At 36.0% G+C, this 18,570-nt stretch overlaps 1 protein-coding gene and 1 long non-coding RNA gene across 5 annotated transcripts in view; both read right to left on the reverse strand.

Moving 5' to 3' along the window:
• The window catches only part of MMP16 (matrix metallopeptidase 16), a 172,131-nt gene that overhangs the window by 100,343 nt on the left and 53,218 nt on the right, over nt 1-18,570 (reverse strand). The gene's annotated exons all lie outside the window — the stretch shown is intronic.
• Nucleotides 12,686-13,655, reverse strand: LOC135289685 (uncharacterized). The gene is made up of 2 exons (XR_010352420.1): nt 13,519-13,655; nt 12,686-12,917 (listed from the first exon to the last, which is right to left on the reverse strand). It is a non-coding gene; the product is annotated as an uncharacterized LOC135289685 (long non-coding RNA).

Here is an 18,570-nt window from a genome sequence, read left to right on the forward strand (position 1 = left end):
GATAATAGCCTGTCCTCTATCCCATGGTGTTTTGGTTTCTAACTGATACCCCAGTTTTGAAAATGCCAGTCCAGTAGAAGAATTTCCATGGGATATTGATCTATAATTAATGTTTCCTACTTTCATTTCCAAGACTTCTTCAGAAAATGCCAGTGGGAGATGCCTCTGCCACAGGGAGGGCAAGGATCAGTCAGAACCTAGTACTGCCATTTACACATGCTTGCTTGTAATGATTATCTGTGATAGTTTATGCAAATTACACCTGTTTATATTTTCCTCTGGTATGTGTGGTTCAAATGAAGCCACATAGTGCCCTATAGCTAAAAAGGTAACAACAATACTGGGTAAATATTTTTACCTTTTTTTACTCATCTTCAGGAATGATAATATATCTTTCAATGATCCTGTTTTAGCATGGATCACAATAGATGAATACAGTTGCTTTTCTTTACAGAGTTCAAATCTTATGCAGCAAGAAAAGGTGAATTCAGTACTGGAATTTATAGCTTTTGACTACTGTCAATGATATTAAGGTGAAAGAAAGAAGACAGAAGGTACAGAGAAAACTATCTTGCTTGCTAGAATAAAGACACATAAATTCCAAGGTAAAATATTTCTTTTCCTTGAAACAATGCCTGTATAAATTAGTGGTAGAATATCACCAACTCAGGCTTGCTCTATTAGCCTCCTATTTCCATAAAGACAAAAAGATCCTTATACATCATTTGATGTCTATTTTGCTTGCAGTACACTAACTCACCAGCTGTTTGTAAGCCTCCTGCAAGTAGCAGAAAAACTGAATATATTTCAGTACATCTGCAACTCTCCTTTTTATGTCATCCTCAAAATTCTATTTTTGTTAAAGGGCAGAATTACAAAAATAGAAGGGGGGAAGGGGAAGTGGTAGATTGATTCATGTGAGGGATGTGACAAGGTGATTCCTGCAGGCAGAACGGGATGTAGAGTAATTGCTTCAAAGCAAGCCACAGGATTATCTTTTATTAGCTCCCCTATGGGCTATGGCCATGTGTTTTGCAACTTTAAAACAGAGTAAAACAATTTTAACTTGGCTTAATTAGGACCTGATGCTGTGAATTCCTGGGTGCTCTCAGTAGCCATAGGTTCAGATGGATCCTTAGAGCACTCAGTGTCCTGCTCAACTCAATCACCAAAAACAAGGTTAGGATTTATCCATACTTTAATATATATTAAAAAAAATAACTTGCTTAAACAAAATAATTTCCTTACACTCATCACTGGTAATATTTGCAAAGTCCAGATATTTTAGAAGTTAGGTTTTTTGGGTTATTTTAATAAATACATTGGTTTCCTAGCTCAAGCATGAAGATAGAATCACAATGGCAGAAAAGGCCAGGGAAAATGATATGGTAGGCTCTTCTGTTTTCTTCTTCCAAAAGACATGGTCTTCCATGAAATTAAGTAACCTAGTACATTTTGAAAATTACATTTGCAAGTAATAATTATTACAGGTCCTGTATTCTCATAGCAATGCCATCAGTATCTTCATCCTGTGAATACAATATTAAGCATCCCAAGCAGCAGTTTATTTGATATTAATTTTAGTTTAACCTATGTTATTTAGACTTGGTCTACCATAAACTAGGGCAAAATTAGACCTGTTTTACCCCTTCAACAATTAAATCCAAATTTCCAAAAGTGTCCATACATTTTTTAGAGGTTCAAAGTGCAAGTGAGAACAGATTTCAAGTATTAAAGACAAGGGTGTTTAAAACAGTTTATCTGTGTATTTATATCTACGATTCAGAGAAAAAATAAATTTTTATTTTTCAGTTTTGGTCTTAGACACAATAAAAATATTTTAATACAGTAATTGAGTAAACAATTGTTTATGAACAATCTGAATATTGTATTTCTCTGCTCCTGATGGAAGAAAAAAACCTTAGGAAAAAGGAGCAGTGTAAGTTTTCCTGTACTGAAAAAAACCTAAAAAAACCAAAACAACAAACAAAAAACCCCCCAAAACCCAAAAATACACCCAAAACCCAATACAAAATAAGAGGAAAAACAAAGTTTAAAAAGAGAGAAAATAGAGACAGGTACCATATGAATCCTGAATTTTGCAAACATCAAGCTCTTCTACAGATTAGGGTACCTCAGAACTGCAATTATGGAACGCACAAAACCTCCAACCTGTGACCAATGCACAGTGACCAAAAACTTTCAGACATTCAGATTGTGATTGATGTGGCATAGACTGTTTAGGATTCATTGTTCTAGTTCATTCTATCCCAAATAAGAATAGATACACAGGATATTTCCAACTGAGATCTTCCAGTAAGTAGTGGATATCCTAGAAGAAGTATTCTCATGTTGTAGTCCTGTTTTTCCCTGTGACAGCTAAAGTAGAACTAATTTTAGAAACTTGGCTGTTTTTTAAATTTCTACAGGTAAGATATAACAGTATGTTTTCACACGGTTTAAAAGTGATGATTGTATGATAAACATCTGCAGTATAAATCCTATTTTTATCAAGAGCTACTTCCTTATTTACCTTAAAATTCTGCAATTGACCATCACCATACCTACTCTAAGGTTAACTTTTTTTAATATACGCTTGCCACTATAGTTTTTTCTGCAAGCAATTTTTCATGAAAAGTAATCTTTCTTCTTTCTTTCAATCTAAGGAATAGTCAGTTTGAGAAAATTCACACTCAATCAGTTAAATGTTGATTTTTAAAAAGCAATTTTCACATCTAAGTTTACTGTCTGCCTGAACTGATTCACATTAATTTTTGATAATATAAATACAATTCAGTTTAGTTTTTCTTATTCTTAAGGCTGATCCTATTCTTGAATGCAACAATATTAATACAGAACCTAACAAAATGCCATTCCCATACTCAAATTTGCTTTCACCCTTTTCTAGAATTCTGTCTTTTCTTGATGAATCATTTTCTGAAATTAAGTTCTCAGAACCTAACAAAGAGTCTGCAAGAAGATAATAACAGAATATCTTAATGATATTAAAATATTTCAGGATTTTTAGAATTGTTTTTAAATTGTTTTTAGCACACTGAATGGCTGTTTTTGTTGAACTGTCTAAAACATTGCCCAACTCTCTTCTCTCGGTGTTTACAATTAATTTAGAAATCTGCAATGTGTACGAAGAGTTAAAATGATCCTCCCTAGCAGGCATTTACCCCATCAGCACTGAATTTCACCTGCCACCCTCAATAAATTGACAACCATTCATTCCAACCCACACACACTGAAAACTGAACTACAGGACTCAGCAAATAACTTCTCCATGTCTCTCTCTCTATATCACTCTGTCTCTCAATTCAAAATCTCACCATAGGCTTCTCAACAAAGTCTTGAAAGGTTAAGTGGCTAATTGAATAAGTTTCAAAATTTTAAGAAATTTTCTTTTCACTGGGAAGATGAAAATTGGGATGGAGTGAATTTTCCCTAAAAGGTGTGTATTATTGCAAAGTATCATTAGTTCAGGGAAGTCTCATAACCTTTACTATGGAAGCAGGATGATCAACAGTCATCTGTGAGAAAAAGGTATCACGTAATTTTCCTCCTAGAATTAATGATCTCCTCAGTGAGAGCATTTTTTTCATGAAGAGGAGGATGTGATGGGGTACTGGTACAATCACCATGGGAGTAGCTATTAGATTTTAATTTTTAGATATCATGACCTGGAAATCACCAGTTTGTCTTCTGTCACTATTCACTTTATCTCATTCCAACAAAACACATGGGGCTGTGACAGAAAAGAGGTAAAGGTTTTCATAAGAATAAGCTGTGTATTTGAGCAATAGTATCAGGAGACTTTGGGAGGTCTAGCATTTGAAACCTCCAGGGAACAGTTCAGAAGCCTTACTAAAAAAAAAAGGAGGACGTTAAGTCTGCAGAGGGACTAGTACAGACCAGTCTGGGGCTGGAAGGATCTGCAAAAGATTCATGTGGTTTTAGTGAGTACTGAACTGCTTTGTAGGGAAAAGGGTCTCAGAAAAACAGACCAAAGTCTGCCACTGAGGCCATAGAGGTGCATTGGAGCAGCAGCTGTTTACATAAATGACTTTATTGTGCACACAAGGTCTAGACAGGTAGAATATATGCATACATCCTTTCCAACTTAATCAAGGCCAGTTTTCTGACATATGATGAAATGAACATTAGTTACAATTTGCTTGCAGATTCAAAACGAGCTTTTTGTTTTGTTTTGTTTCTGTAGGACACATAGGGCAGCTGACATACCAAGTTTTGTAGATGCCACTTTTCATAATGGAATTCTTGAACTAAATATAAAATCCTTACCACTCATCAGTGTGAGAATATATATAAAGTCTCTTCCCTATTTTGTGAAGGTCATAAAACATTTCAGATAGTGCCAAGTAGTGCAAAATTCAACATTTTAACAGAAATACATGTTAAGACTTCTTTTTCTTCTACTCATGCTACTTTTTATGTTCTTTTTCCTTATTAACTTTAAATCTATAAAACCCTAACAGCAGGAAAGTATCTGAAATGTCTCCAAAACACTGTTTTGGTTCTCATATCATGTGTTGAAAGTTCTGCTGTAAACTCTGCTTAAAGGATCTCCACATGTAATATGGATCTGGTATCCTCAAGGATTATTCTGTCATTCTAAAAGGCTTCTAGAGTAGCTGTTCTTTCTAAAAAACTAAAGAGTTGAATTTTTAAATACTTAGACTTTATTTTCCACACAAGACTGGCATAGGTTTATTGCAGAAAGTATAATGCCATGGACATGCACACATAAAAATCTATCATGGAGCTTAAATTGTCTAAAAAATTCGTTTGTCTGAATATTTTGCAGTTTTAGAAGATTTCTTCTTATAGCAGATCAGATGGGGGAACAATGGTAATCTCCTTCCATACATGAGGAACTACCACCCTAAACCTCTGACAGGAGACTGAGAAGACAGAAAACTCTTGGACACCAAGTGAGCTTCCTCTTGGTCCATCAGAACAAACAGGGTGATACATTCCAATGCCTTACCATTGACTAAACTACTTTCACCTTGATGTTTGACTAAATGGTTTATAAAATACATAAAAATACCCACAAAGGTAAAGGCTACAGGACAACTTAAGTCTTTTGCAAAAGAAACCACATGTACAAAAGTACACTTACTATACATATACTGTTATAAATCATTTCCCTATTCAGATACTGCCAATTTGGTAAATTGTATTTAACTGTTAGCTAATTAATACTTTATTTCCTATTTAAAGATCTATTTTAAAAACTACACCCATAATGGTTAACTACTAGAGGTTTAAAACTCTGCACCTGTGACTCTTGTATTACCCACTACCTTTACATATGTGACCCCAAAGTCTACTTTGGATCATACATTTATGTCTTAAAACAACTGCAAATTTGTCATACTCTTAAGATTATATTGAGCTAATATTAAAAAATATTCAGTATCAACCAGCATGCTGTAAATTATTTTTATTAATAATTATAACCTATGCAAATAAAAATTTATATATGAGAAAATAAAACAATTAAAATAAGCTGTTATTTGAACTTATGTACCCCAGGACTCCTTTAAACCCCTTACTGTAGAACTCTGTAGATTTCCTAACTATTCTTAGTGCATTACCTAAAGCTCAACTCTTTTATTTTTGGAGACAAACACATTTTCCTTGGATAGCATAAGGATCATCCCAGATTCCTCAGGTTGCTTTGAACTGAGGTTTGTGCTATTCAGAAAGATCTTTATATTACACAGATATGCATGAAAATTTCCTTCAGAGAATGAGAAATCAAAAGCCTTTGGTCTTATTCTCCTCTTTTCTAACCACTGGAATACAAACCCATACTGTTACTTTTGCCCATGTGGAGGCATTCCCACTGCTCCAGGTAGCATGCTTCCTAAATGGTAGGAAACTACCTAAATGGTAGTTTCTCTCATCATGCTCCAGATGAGAGAAACTTCAAACTTGCCTGTAGTATGTCTATTACAAGGGACTGGCTAAAGAAGAGCCTAGAATATACACAAATGCTTTATTTTAAAAAATACAATGGAAAATTTGAGGATTCTTTAGAACCACTAAGTATTTTGCAAAGACCATGCTACTCAAAGAACCTTTTTAACTTGACAAAGCCTAAGGAGAGCAACAGACACAAAAAAACTTCTCTTGTCCATAGTTGTGAGTGGAAGCTGAAGGTATTTTATAACCAATGATGATAAATACTCTATTATCCCTTACCTGTTAAAACAATGCAGATTTGGGACGTGATTTTTAAAATTCTGTTTGCAGTCTAAGCCCTGCTAACACTCAACTTTATCACATTACGTCTGCTTGTTTTCCTGGGTCTGACATTTTCACACGTGACTGTACACAGGATATACTACAGTGAATATCAGTACAAACTGCTTAAAATGTTCAAAGAATTTACGAAAAAGAATATAACAATGGAAAAATAAAAACCTGGTCTTATATAGGAGAGCAGGCAACCTAGGGAGGCTTTCACTCTCGTGATCAAAAGAGCTCATATTTTAACTGTCTTCCACACCCATATATGTGAAATCTGGAATGCATCTAGGGTTTTGCAGGGCTCATTGATGGCACAAAAGGAATAACATGAATAATTACAGCAAATCCTCAAAAGTCCTCACACAGTAGCTTAAGCTGTTTAAGTCTAGAGCAGCTACTCAGAGGTAGAGTAAGAAATCTAATAGTGAATTTGAACACATATTCAGTGTCAGTTGAAAGCAAAAATTATAATCTTGAAACGTGTCCATTAAAATCAAAAGCCTGAAAAATTAAATCAAGGCCTTTTATGGAAGACAGCTGAGTCAGTCAGGTGGAACTGTACAGAAGGTACATATTGGGAGTATTTCTTCATTACACATTTCTGGCCAGGATGGTTATAGCACAATAGTTTTGGTTTTTTTCCAGATAAAGCCATTTTTTTCATACAATATATTGTTCTTCACTATTCTGAAGATTTCTAAAATGTATACAAAACCATATAAAATGCATTTCTTCACAGATGGTTGCACATGCCTGAATTTTATATTGGTCATTACTACAAAATGTTTTAAAAATCTCCAACTGTAAATGAAAACAAGGAATGGAAACAATAATAGAGTCCATATACATTAATAATACAATGCATCTAAAGCATAAAAATATATAGTGAGCTATTGAAAGCACAACCAGTTTCTCCTTTTTATGTTAATTATGTGGCAAAACAAAAAAACATGGATTTCACCCAATGAAATTGCAGTCAGACTTAGTCTGATTAAACTAAAATACATTATATGCATTTGCTGTGTTTGTAGCCAGAGAGAAATGAGTTATGAATTTCACAGTGTGTTTGCATTCTCTTTTTTATTACTATTACATTAACTGTCTCATAGTTTCAAAAAACTTTAATGATTATCACTTGACTCTGCTTACTGTCCTTCTCAGGCAGTTTTACCCCGCTCTACTATTTAAAATGCCTTTCATTTGATTAAACATACTGCACTTCAGTTTACTGTGACATTAAGTTTTATTATGGTGTACATTTGGTAGTTCTTTACAACATAAAATAACGACACAAATTGGCAGCTAGGCAGAAGCTTTAAATTTAGACAGAAAGGCTCCATACACACTGCTCATACCAGGAATTTCTCATGTCCTATTATCAGCAAGAAGCCGCATAGACACATAAGACACCTTAAATACTATTATTTTACTGTAACTGAGCCCAGTAATAATGGCCTGACTTTCAATATCTTCCATCTTTACAACAAAATCTGTACAAGTATAGAAGTGCATGTTTCACCATATTTTAATGTACCAGAGAAATCCTTTTAACGTGGCTTGTAACATTCAAGCTCTTGTTGATAACTGTTCTCCAATTAGTAAAATGAACTGCAAACACAAAGTATTAAGTTTATGTTATTTTTCAACACTTGGTTGTGGAAACATGGAATTAAATCCAGATCCAGATGTCCTTCCCTGTGTGTAACAGATTCATGCAAGCTCACACATGAGGAAAGGCTTAGCTTCAAGCACATGAAAGTCAGAAGATCATTATCTAAATGGGATATTATTAAAATTGGGATTAAAGCAGCCTCACCAGATGTTTAATCTTGTGAAATGCTTAAAAGCAGCACCAAGACAGACTTGGTGTCAACTGCTTGCTCTCTTTTTGACCAAGAATTGCTAAACAATACTTTTTTAATATTTGCAGAATTTAAATAAAATATGACTAGTGTTTTGGAAGGGCAGTTTTTATTTGGGGTGAATTTTTGCTGGGAAAAAATTGTATCAACTTTCTGATACATAATAGTATTATCATAGATGATTTCAAGAGCTGCATTTTCAGACAATGCCCAAATAACTCTCAAGGTTTTTATCAGCCTACCTTTTACTGACCCAAAATTCAAACACAATCTCAGTGACAAGGGATCCGACAAACAACCTCTAAGCAATGCCATCTGTGATGAGAATCTGACATGTTCAGCTTTAGAAAGGTCAATGTAGAAGAACAACCTTGCTTGCCATGTCCATCACAACAAAATTCAGCAGTCTGGAGGTAGAAAATATTCTCCTTTAGTCTGATCAATCATACAATATCAGAGTATAATAAAAGTACAAACATGTTTGCAAATATTGATTTGTCTTTGCTGTCACCTTCAAATCTGCATAATACTCCAGTTTGGGAGACTACTTCAAACTGTTTGACATTGATTAAAGAATGAATTAGAAAAATCATCAGAAAAAAGTACTTCAAGAAATGCTGTTTTCTTTAAATCATAGCATTTAAAATGCCTCAAAGTATTTGTAAAATTATGTTTACTTTTAGTTGGAAACCTCTTATAAGCTTAAATTCTGGTTAACTAGTTACAAAGTTGCTCAATCAAACAACCCCCAGGCCATGAACCTACTTTAATTGTTTTATTCCTTCATGAGTTACTCAATCCTGTCTATGCAGACAATGCCCTTCAGCAAATTTTCAGAGCTTCTGATCTGCAGGAACACTTTGACCTTCTGTATGCTTCTTCAAAATGTGACAGCAAGGTAGAATTACTCATACTGCTTTGCTCAGAGTTCAACTTTTTCCATGGACATGTCAGAAAAATAACTAAGTAATCTGGTGACATTTGAGTCTTAAAGGAAGCTCAGCATGAATATTTTATTTTCATAGGCAACTATGAAAAATTCAAGTACAAACACTACATGGAAATAAGGATGGATGCAATGAGCTCTGTGCATAATTAAGGAAAATTATGTAGGAAAAAAACAGTAGAAGCAACATGACAGAAAGGTAAAAGGTGTTATATTGAAACCAATATCAAGCACTGCTTGATCTCTATAGTGCACTAGCTGTAACTGATCAGTCAGAAGTCTAGAAAAGAGCATAAATGTGGCCCAAACTCTTTCATTACCTTCCACTGTTGCAATACTATGCACAATAATGATTCATAAATTATGATGATTTTTTCTTTGGCAGGATGAAGCAGTTAAGTAAATTTGAATTAAATAATTAATTTAGTTATTTAAATAGTTCATGATATCTTTTAACCACCAAGGTAACTTACAATAAGCAGATAATAACTTCCAGAAGTACCACATGCTCTAACACCTTCATCCATGCATAACTGTTTCTCCTTTTCATTTTATTAGCACTGAAAGAAAAATTCAGTAACAGTAACATTTAGCATGCTGACTAGATGGTCTCCTGCAACCAATCTAGTGTAGCAGCCTACAGGTAGAAGCACAAACAAAATAAAACGGGACTATGAAGAAGATGCTCAAACCTATGATAGTCACCAACCTTAAAAATACATTTGCAGTAGGTTAGATGAGTCAAATTTGATAAGAATAATTTAAAGATTATCACATCTTTTAGCTGCTGTAGTGCCACCTAATGAGCATAAACTGCTAAAATCATCACAAATATACCACAATTTTAAAGAATGCTTTAAAATGAGTACTCCAGACAAAATATAGAGTATGACACAGTGTGGACAGTATGGTGCCACTCATCATGCATGCTAGTTTAGTATTTCTAAGTCCCATTGGAATGGTAGGGAGCAACGAATCACTTAAGGCCAATATTAAGTTAGACTGTGAACATATTTTACATCATCATCATCTGTGCCATGGGCTTCTTTAACAAAATGTAGAGCATGAAAGCTAGACAATTATTGGTAAAATATGTGGAAATGCCCCTTAGTCTCTGGCTAGTCCCCCCCACTTGTGGTGCTTTCTAACATGTCATTGTTTCCACAGGGTTCCCTGTGCAATGAGCAGCCTCTCCTGCAGAGTCAGGGCAGAGTCACACACACACTCTTAGGAGGGCTCCGGTCCCACCTCCTCTGTATGCTGATGGCAGTAGCTGGCACATCTCTGTGCCAAACATACAGGTGGGGCCATTTACTGGCTACCAGCTGTCATTCATCTCCTCTGTGAATAAAGGAGCAAGATGTCATATTACTGTTTTGCATGTTGCTTTGGAATAGATGGTGTCTGAATTGGGAATAAAGGTATGCCGCAGTTTGGCAATCATTGTTCTGGACTAAAACAACAGCAGCAGATCAATTCAGATTTGGCTGCAGCCCATTGCTGGTAGTGTGCAGCTCCACAGTTGTCATGAAGAAGTCCAGCTAGAACATTTTCATTAGAGTGATGCCCCCCATCTATTGTGCAATCATAAATACTGCAAGCACTGCACACTCCGATTTTAGCTCAGTGCTTTCCAGACAGTCAAGATGAATGGTGACCCCCAAACATTTTTAGAGCATGAAATGTATTCAACCTTCTGATCCTGACAGCTTGCACCAAGCTCTCACCAGCCCCAGTTAAGAGGAGTAAAGCCTGGCAGGAAACACAGGTAAAGCCAAGCAAAGCCACTGCTGTCCTAAAAGTCCTTTGGGGTCACAGACAACCTGCGCAAGTCAAAGCACACCACTGGGAGTCTTCACCTGTGCTCTGAGACCAGCTTCCTGAGAAACCAACCTGGCTTGAAGGGATGTTTGCACTGCCCACCACTTCAGATGTGCTAAGCAGTACTTTGTTACAGTTATGACTAAAAAAAATCTCTACTATTTGGGGGAAAAAAAATTACATCCTTCACTTTAAAAAGGTAACACCTTCCAGATGGTGTAACTGTCAAGGCAGATCACTTTATGAATGAGTTCCAGCTACCTTGACAAAATCATTTTTAGCACAGATGCAGAAAAAAAAGTCCAGAAACACAACAGGACAGAGGAAATCTGAATTTCAGTTGTAAGGCTCTCTCTTTTAACCTTGTAATAAAATTAATTTTAAAATAATTAGTAAATAAGTTCAGTTATTGCTTTTGAAGTATAATAATATGCAGCTATGTGCTATAGATAGAATTAAAAGGCCCAACTCCGAAAACAGTCCAATGATTCCTGAGTAGTATTGTACAATGCAAGCCAGCAACATTTCAGTATTGTTTAAGCAAAAGCAGAGCAGAAATAACACAGCTGAAGTGTCTAGGAAAACTGACAACTCTAAGATATAAGAATGTGTAATTCAGAGAAACTACACATCCCACACAGCCACATATTTCTGGCACTTGTGAAGGAATACTTAAAAATAATAATAAAAAAAGATTTAACAGAAGTTAAGGATTACATGCAATTCTAACCAGTTGAAGGTTTCTTTCCTGTTCCCTTTCTATACACGTTACACCATTACTTCATCCTTTCAGAAATCTTTCTCAGAATGTTTGACCGCATGAAAATCATAGTTCACCCAGCTACTGTTCACGCAAGCTCTCAGATCTGTGGGAAAAATTGGGTTGGGGCAGGTGATTTCCATGGTCAAAACATACTGTACAAAAGTTTTAAGTAAAATGAACCATCACATGTCATGTGGAAGATTGTTAATTGTCAGAACTCCTCTGAGGTTCCACTGGGAAGAAGGAAGAGAAAAAAGTGGAATATAAGTATGATGTAAAACACAAAAGATGAAAATAGTATAATAGTATACATGCAAATTTGTATAAGATCTTCATAAACAAAGGTATTTCTATGACAAAAATTTCAACTGACTCTAAATTAAAGTTCCAATATTTGCCTATAGGAAGCATTTTGCAGTTTGCCTATGACACGTGTAAATAATTTTAATTCTTTTTTTTCTGACCTACAGTGTGCAGGATGCATAAGCCGTCATATATGATTTAAGCCCTACTGCTGACTTTTTTTATAAATTACTCCTATTTGGAAATAATTCCAAGATCATTTGTGAATACTTTTCTCCTTTTGAGGGAAAACATAAACCAAAACACAACTCCCAGAGAAAAACAAAATACTTAAGTTGGGTTTTGGTTTTTTTTTGATACAAAGAAAGGTATAATAGCTTCAAAAACACAAGCAGCTGGTGAATTGGCATGCGAAGGCTGATGACAGGTCTGTGGGATTTATGGAACACATATGCACTCATACATTTCCATTCAGAATAAAAAGAAAACTGAGCTACCTATTGCTTACCCTAATGCAGTGTGAAAGTCAGAACTATATTTTATAGCCAGGTTTGTCTCAGATAAGAAAAGGACACCCATGCTATTGCTGTTGATTACCATCTAACTTGGTATATTTACACAAATGTGTCTAAAGATCACCCACAGCACACCACAACCTAAAGTGTCCCTCACCTTCCAAATATATAACAGGCATTTGACTTCCACTATGAAAGATCAAGAGCCTCACAAATGATAATGTGGCAGTATAACATCTCTTTTTATGGAATGTTATGACAACTTATTTGGAAACATAGGGTTTGTATCTTGCAGAAGAGAAACATTTCTGTCAAGGGGAAATCTTGTGGGTATATTGTGATGAGAGATTCTTCTGCTTGGTTTCTTATGCCTGCACCTGGTGGAGCCATTTATAGCAGTTTGCCATCATAAGCATACTGACCTAAAATGGAAATAAGAACCATTACAGAATGACATGTGTAAGCTTTCTCAAATAAAAACATGCAGGCAGCCATCAGCAGAACGAAATCCATATGATCAACCTGAAGTATGCTCTAAAGCAGCTGTGTGTTGATTATACTGTAAAGAGAGAAACTGCAGCTGGAAAAATCTTCAACAACTTCATGTCTTTGCCACTGATTATAACGGAGTAGGAACAGAGAGAGAGTAAATATCAACTGCACTGTGCTTCACCACAGCTTCTTTATGAATTAAATAAATTGCAGTACATTTTTGAGTTTAGAAGAATCAGACATTCCTTCATGAACCAGCTATTTAGACAGTCTTCCTTCTTAAAAGCATATTAAGTATATTGTTTTATGTGACAGTATATATTGCTTCCATTTATTTGCCCACTTGTCTGTCTCTGAAAACCTGATTGACATTCCTCCTAAAGCTCTCCCTCCTCTCATCCACCTGTCTTCTCCACCTTCTTAGACTTACATTCAAAGCACTGCCTCTACCTTGCTCAACTTTTACACAGTTCTGGATTATTTCTACTTACACCGCATTTGCCCTCTCTACAAATTCCAAGAAAATTTTACCTTCCTCCTCTTTTGTTAGCTGCCTTGGGATTTAAAATCATGAATTCTGAGCACTGTACTTGCTCACTCACTTCAGTCAGGCTGTACTGCGGTCTTCTTGTCTGCCTTTTCCAAGCCAACAGCTTCCAAGGCAGATTATAGCCTTTCTGGCACTGGCCCACATGAGTATACACAGTGCATCACAGGAGATAATGAGTTTGTTCTGCCCACACTATGACCTAGCCAAGATGAACCTTCTTTACATGGAAATAAGCCTGAATTTTAAAGCCCTCCTGAGATAATGAAATACATCAGATCAAACTCAATATTCTGTCAACAGGCACAGATATTTCGGACTCAGATCAACTCACACTGCACTTTTTCAGAGCCCACATGGGAGACTCTAAATACACCTATGGAATATCTTAAGAGACATTTCCTCATTCTTCTAATTCTTCTTCCTGTCACACACTCCACAATGCATTCATATAAATGTGTGGAAACCATTCCTGGATGAAGCAAAAAAGACAAGAGTACTTAAGAGTACACCTAGTTTACCCTTGGTATTTCCTCAGTAGTTTTGGAGGGTTTGGGATTTAAAACTAAAGTAAAATCTTCTTTGCACAAAACTTCTGCTGCAAAAGCACCTGAGTCAGCACTGCTTAGGACAATGTGGATATAGAGGATCATTAGCCTAGGCTGTTGCTCACTTAGGTGCAGCTGCCTTGCTTCTGATGCTGCCTCTTTTTTTTTTTCTTTTGAGATTTCCATTTCCACACATTGAATACATTAACCATCATGCCATGAGTTACAGTGCCCTGTTCAGGACTTTCCAGCACAGAGCAGATGGACACATGGAAGGAAGTTCAGCAAAGGGTCATGAAGGTTATTGTAGGGCACCTGTCATATCAGAAGAAGTTGAGACAGTAGGGACTGTTCAGCCTGAGAAAAACAGATTCAGGAAGGATCTCATCAGTGTAAATAACCAATGAGACAGAGTAAGAAGAAAAAACTAGACTCTTGTCAGGGGTTCCCAGAGATAGGACAGGGACAGGACAAGGACAGGACAAGGGACAAGGAGTACAAATTGACAGAAATTGACATAAAGGAAATTCTCTTTTTATGTAAGAAAAATCTTTCTCTCTGTGAGGTTTGTAAGGCAATGGAACAGGCTGTCCAGAGAGGTCTTGGAATCTCCTTGGAGACATTAAAAATCCAGCTGAACATGGCCCTGGGTAATCTGCTTTAGCTAATCATTCTTTGAGAAAGGGAGTTAGACTAGATTACCTCCAGGGATGTCTCCCAGACTTCAACAATTCTGTGATATCTACAAACTTTTGGTCCATTTCTTGCTTTTGAAACTGTTCACACCTCCCTGTTTTTCCTCCTTCTCCCGTTCCTTGCAACTTGTTTCCCTCTTTCTTGGAAGGCTCATTAACGACACCCAATGGCAAAGTCAGCTCAAATCAGATAGCAGTTCACCATCTCCACACAGTTTTGTATTTCTCAGCAATGCCACATGCAAGAAATCCAGAGTAGAGCTAATTCTGCTGACTGCACCCCCCAGATAACCAATAAAAGAAAGTTGATTTCATTTATTTTCTCTCAATTCTTGCTGCCCATTTGCCACCTTTGTCTATAATGTCCCTGGGTGTTTTTTACCAGGTAAGAGGTCATTCTTATTCAGACTAAACCTAAACCACTTCTATGACTCTCACTTATTTACTGTAATAAGCAAAACTTGCCTTTTACCCTGGAATGTCTAAGTAAAGAAGGCCTTAAAATCATTGGATTTTAATGGAAAATTTAGCAATTTTTAACTTCCATTTTTTTCCCCAGTTGCTTCACTGATTGCAAAATCAGCCTATCCTGAATACAAGTCTCCTCTCTCCCACTCCTATAGACCTTGGGTAACAACAGATCTGCTCATTCTCTCATTAATCCTGATAGCTTTGATGGAGTTATTCCTTGCTTTTGTAGATGCAATCAGGGGAAAAAGTTGGTGTTCCATGCTGCAAGACTTACATCAAAGCACTGGAGCAATAATCACCATGCTTTCTACTGCTCTTTTTTAATATTGTATTTAATTACTGTTACAAGAATGGTTGAGCACAAGCTTCAAACCTGGTTATATAGACCCATACATGCAAGTTGACATAAAGGAAAAACTTCAAAGAGCTCTGTTTGTCCAATTGAAATGGGCTAGATTCAATTAAAGATAAGAAAAAGGCAAAGTAGTAAATTATTTAATCAACTTCATGTCTGCTTTACTAGAGATTGCTGTACAATTTGGCTTTCTCTAATAAGATTTTACTTTATCACAAATCCAAACAAATAAATTGAAACATCATGATGCTTCATGAAAAATATACACTACCAATGCCATCAAAAATATTTTTTCTGCATTCTGTTATATAAGCTGGTATTACCAAAAGTTACAGAGTGCTTAAAATATGTAATTATACTGAATAACAGGGACAAAGCCCTGAGGAGTTTTAAAGTCACAGATAAAAGCCAGCACAGTAGATGTAGCTCTGCAGCAGGGACACTGCCATTAGTGCTGCTTGACTTTACTACTAGAAGTAGACTGACAAGTCAAAATCTAACTATGATAGAAGCAGACACAACTCAAAATGATTGAAAAGATATCTGGAACAGATAGCAGGGAGGTCCTGATGGATAAGGTGCTCCTATTTTAACTTAGTGCTCAGTGCTGGGCCTATTAATGCCATGACAAAGACTTTCCACAGTCCCCTGTCAACAGACACATTTCAGTAGTGGTTATGTCAGGATAAGGAAGCAAGCTCACATGGATTTTCCACTATACTTCTTCTAGGTATCCCTGGCCTAGATGTCATTTTTCTAGGTTTTTCTGCCCATGCTCTTCTAAGACGACAAAAGGAAATGAAGGCAGAATAATTTATTCTTGCTGAGGACTGAAGAAAAATGCAAATACTAGATATCACTTCCCATGTAAAAGGACAGAGTCTGAAAACAAGACCCATGAAAAAAATATATAAAGGCAAGGAAGCACCTGTGCAGGCATTGCTAGAAAATAAAACACATATAAGATCAGTTTGGAAATTCCAATCACTTAGCTACTGGATGTGAGCCATGTAAAAAAAAATATCCAATGACAAAGAGAAGTGAAATGCAAATGCACAACTAATCAATGAAGATAAATGAATAATGAAAACTACACCTGTCATTTGTTGGGCCTGAAACGAGAGCATTACAATGGATGAAGAAATATGGCTACTATGGTTTAAGTGGACAGAAGTTCTGTATGAGGTTGTTTTCATTATCCACAAAACAGCAAATATTTTAAGGCTTTCAAGGAACATTATAGCTTTAGTGAATTTACGTTGGAAAATAATATGACATGGTAGTATACTATTTATTTTTAAGAGCAAATAAACTGCTTATACTAGAGTATAATATATTCAGGGAAAATGTGAATGTTTTGCCAGAAATAATAAAAAATCTCCAACAAACAATTCTGCTTACATGATTACTTTAGCAGTCGAAACCAGAAGAATCCTGCTTAACAACCAGAATACCCTTAAATGGAACCCATCAGCTGGGCAGGAGAAAAATTTTAAAAATTTTACATTATTGCATTACTGCTGTTCCTGAAGACAGGTCTTTCCTTACTCCAGCCAAGGATCCTTTTTTTTTTTTTTTCCCTATATTTATTTCCTATATTATTCCTATATTGCAGCAACAAAGATGAGTAAATCTGTGGATCAATAAAAATAAAACTTGTGCTTTCATATAGATGTCTCAGTTCTTAAAGAAGAGCAGGAAATATTCCTGAAGAAAACCCCCAACACGCCAATTATGAAATAAGGTCTTGTTTTATTACTGAATCACACAGTTTGACATATCTGCTTATGGTTCTCTTGCTTACACAGACACAAATAAGGAATAACTCTATGAAAACTTATATAACTGATCTGGTACAAAAGTCATGCAAGTAAATGGAATACTCAGCACAATTTGTTCTAAGACAATGGTGAAATGCCTGTTAGACAGTCTGAACTACATCTTCCATGAGGCACTGCTGTCTAAATGAAACCAATGTGATAGAGGAGATCTAATCTAGTAAGGAAGACAGAAAACAAATGTCAAAAGACTAGAATTGCCTTGGGACAAAATTTGTGATTCCAGCTAGCTCTAATGTCATGTGTTCAGATATGGTGGCTGCCATTTCCATCACAAAGCCCCAAATAAACAAGATTTAGCCTGGAGAGGTGACATTCTCAGTCCACTGCAGAGAGAGGCTGCTGTGCTCCAGATGCACATCTGGAACATCCACGAGACAGAAGAGCATTCGTGCAAAACTGTAGAGAGAGTATCTGTGCAGTAATTAATAGCAGCAGTCTGGTAAGTGACTCACCCTGAGCTGATTCAGGAATCCTGTTCCCTGCTTCTGTATGTGTAAACCTATTTGGAATAACTGATTAATTAGGAAGGCATCACATTTGAGATAACCTGTCAGGTTCCCCAGATACAAAGACCAATTTAAAGGTCACATTAAGCTAAATAGAAGTTTCAAAAGAATAGAGATGGGGGTAAACCCACAATTTTGACACAGATTTTGCAAAGAACCATACAGAAAAAAAAAAAAAAAAGAAGGTTGCCTGAGTGTACATGAGTAATGAAATCACTTTCTTATCCCAAAGGCAGAATAATGTGCAGCTAGACTATATAGGTCAGATTTTTTTTTTGTCCTTAAAACCCCAGTGAAAGAGAATCCTCACTGTTTCCTGTTACTCAGCATTCCTGCATTTCATTCTCAAAGGTGAACTTTTTCCTACATACCAAAACTAAAGCATGGGCCTTTGATTGGTTGTTACCTCAAGGATTTTCCTTGAAAACTAAACTATTTATTCCTTGTTTATATACATGGATGTCTTCTGTTTGTAACAGTATTTTGCATACTGAAATTCTTTTATCATGAGTTCCACCATTTAGACGAAATAAATTAAATATGTCTTCTTGGCTCAAAAGAGAATTTTCCATACCTCTTGCAATTTTGCAACTCTCCTCAGAGCATGCTATGAATTTTAG

This window comes from Passer domesticus, chromosome 1 (genome assembly GCF_036417665.1).
Source record: "Passer domesticus isolate bPasDom1 chromosome 1, bPasDom1.hap1, whole genome shotgun sequence".
NCBI classification, from domain to species: Eukaryota; Metazoa; Chordata; class Aves; order Passeriformes; family Passeridae; genus Passer; species Passer domesticus.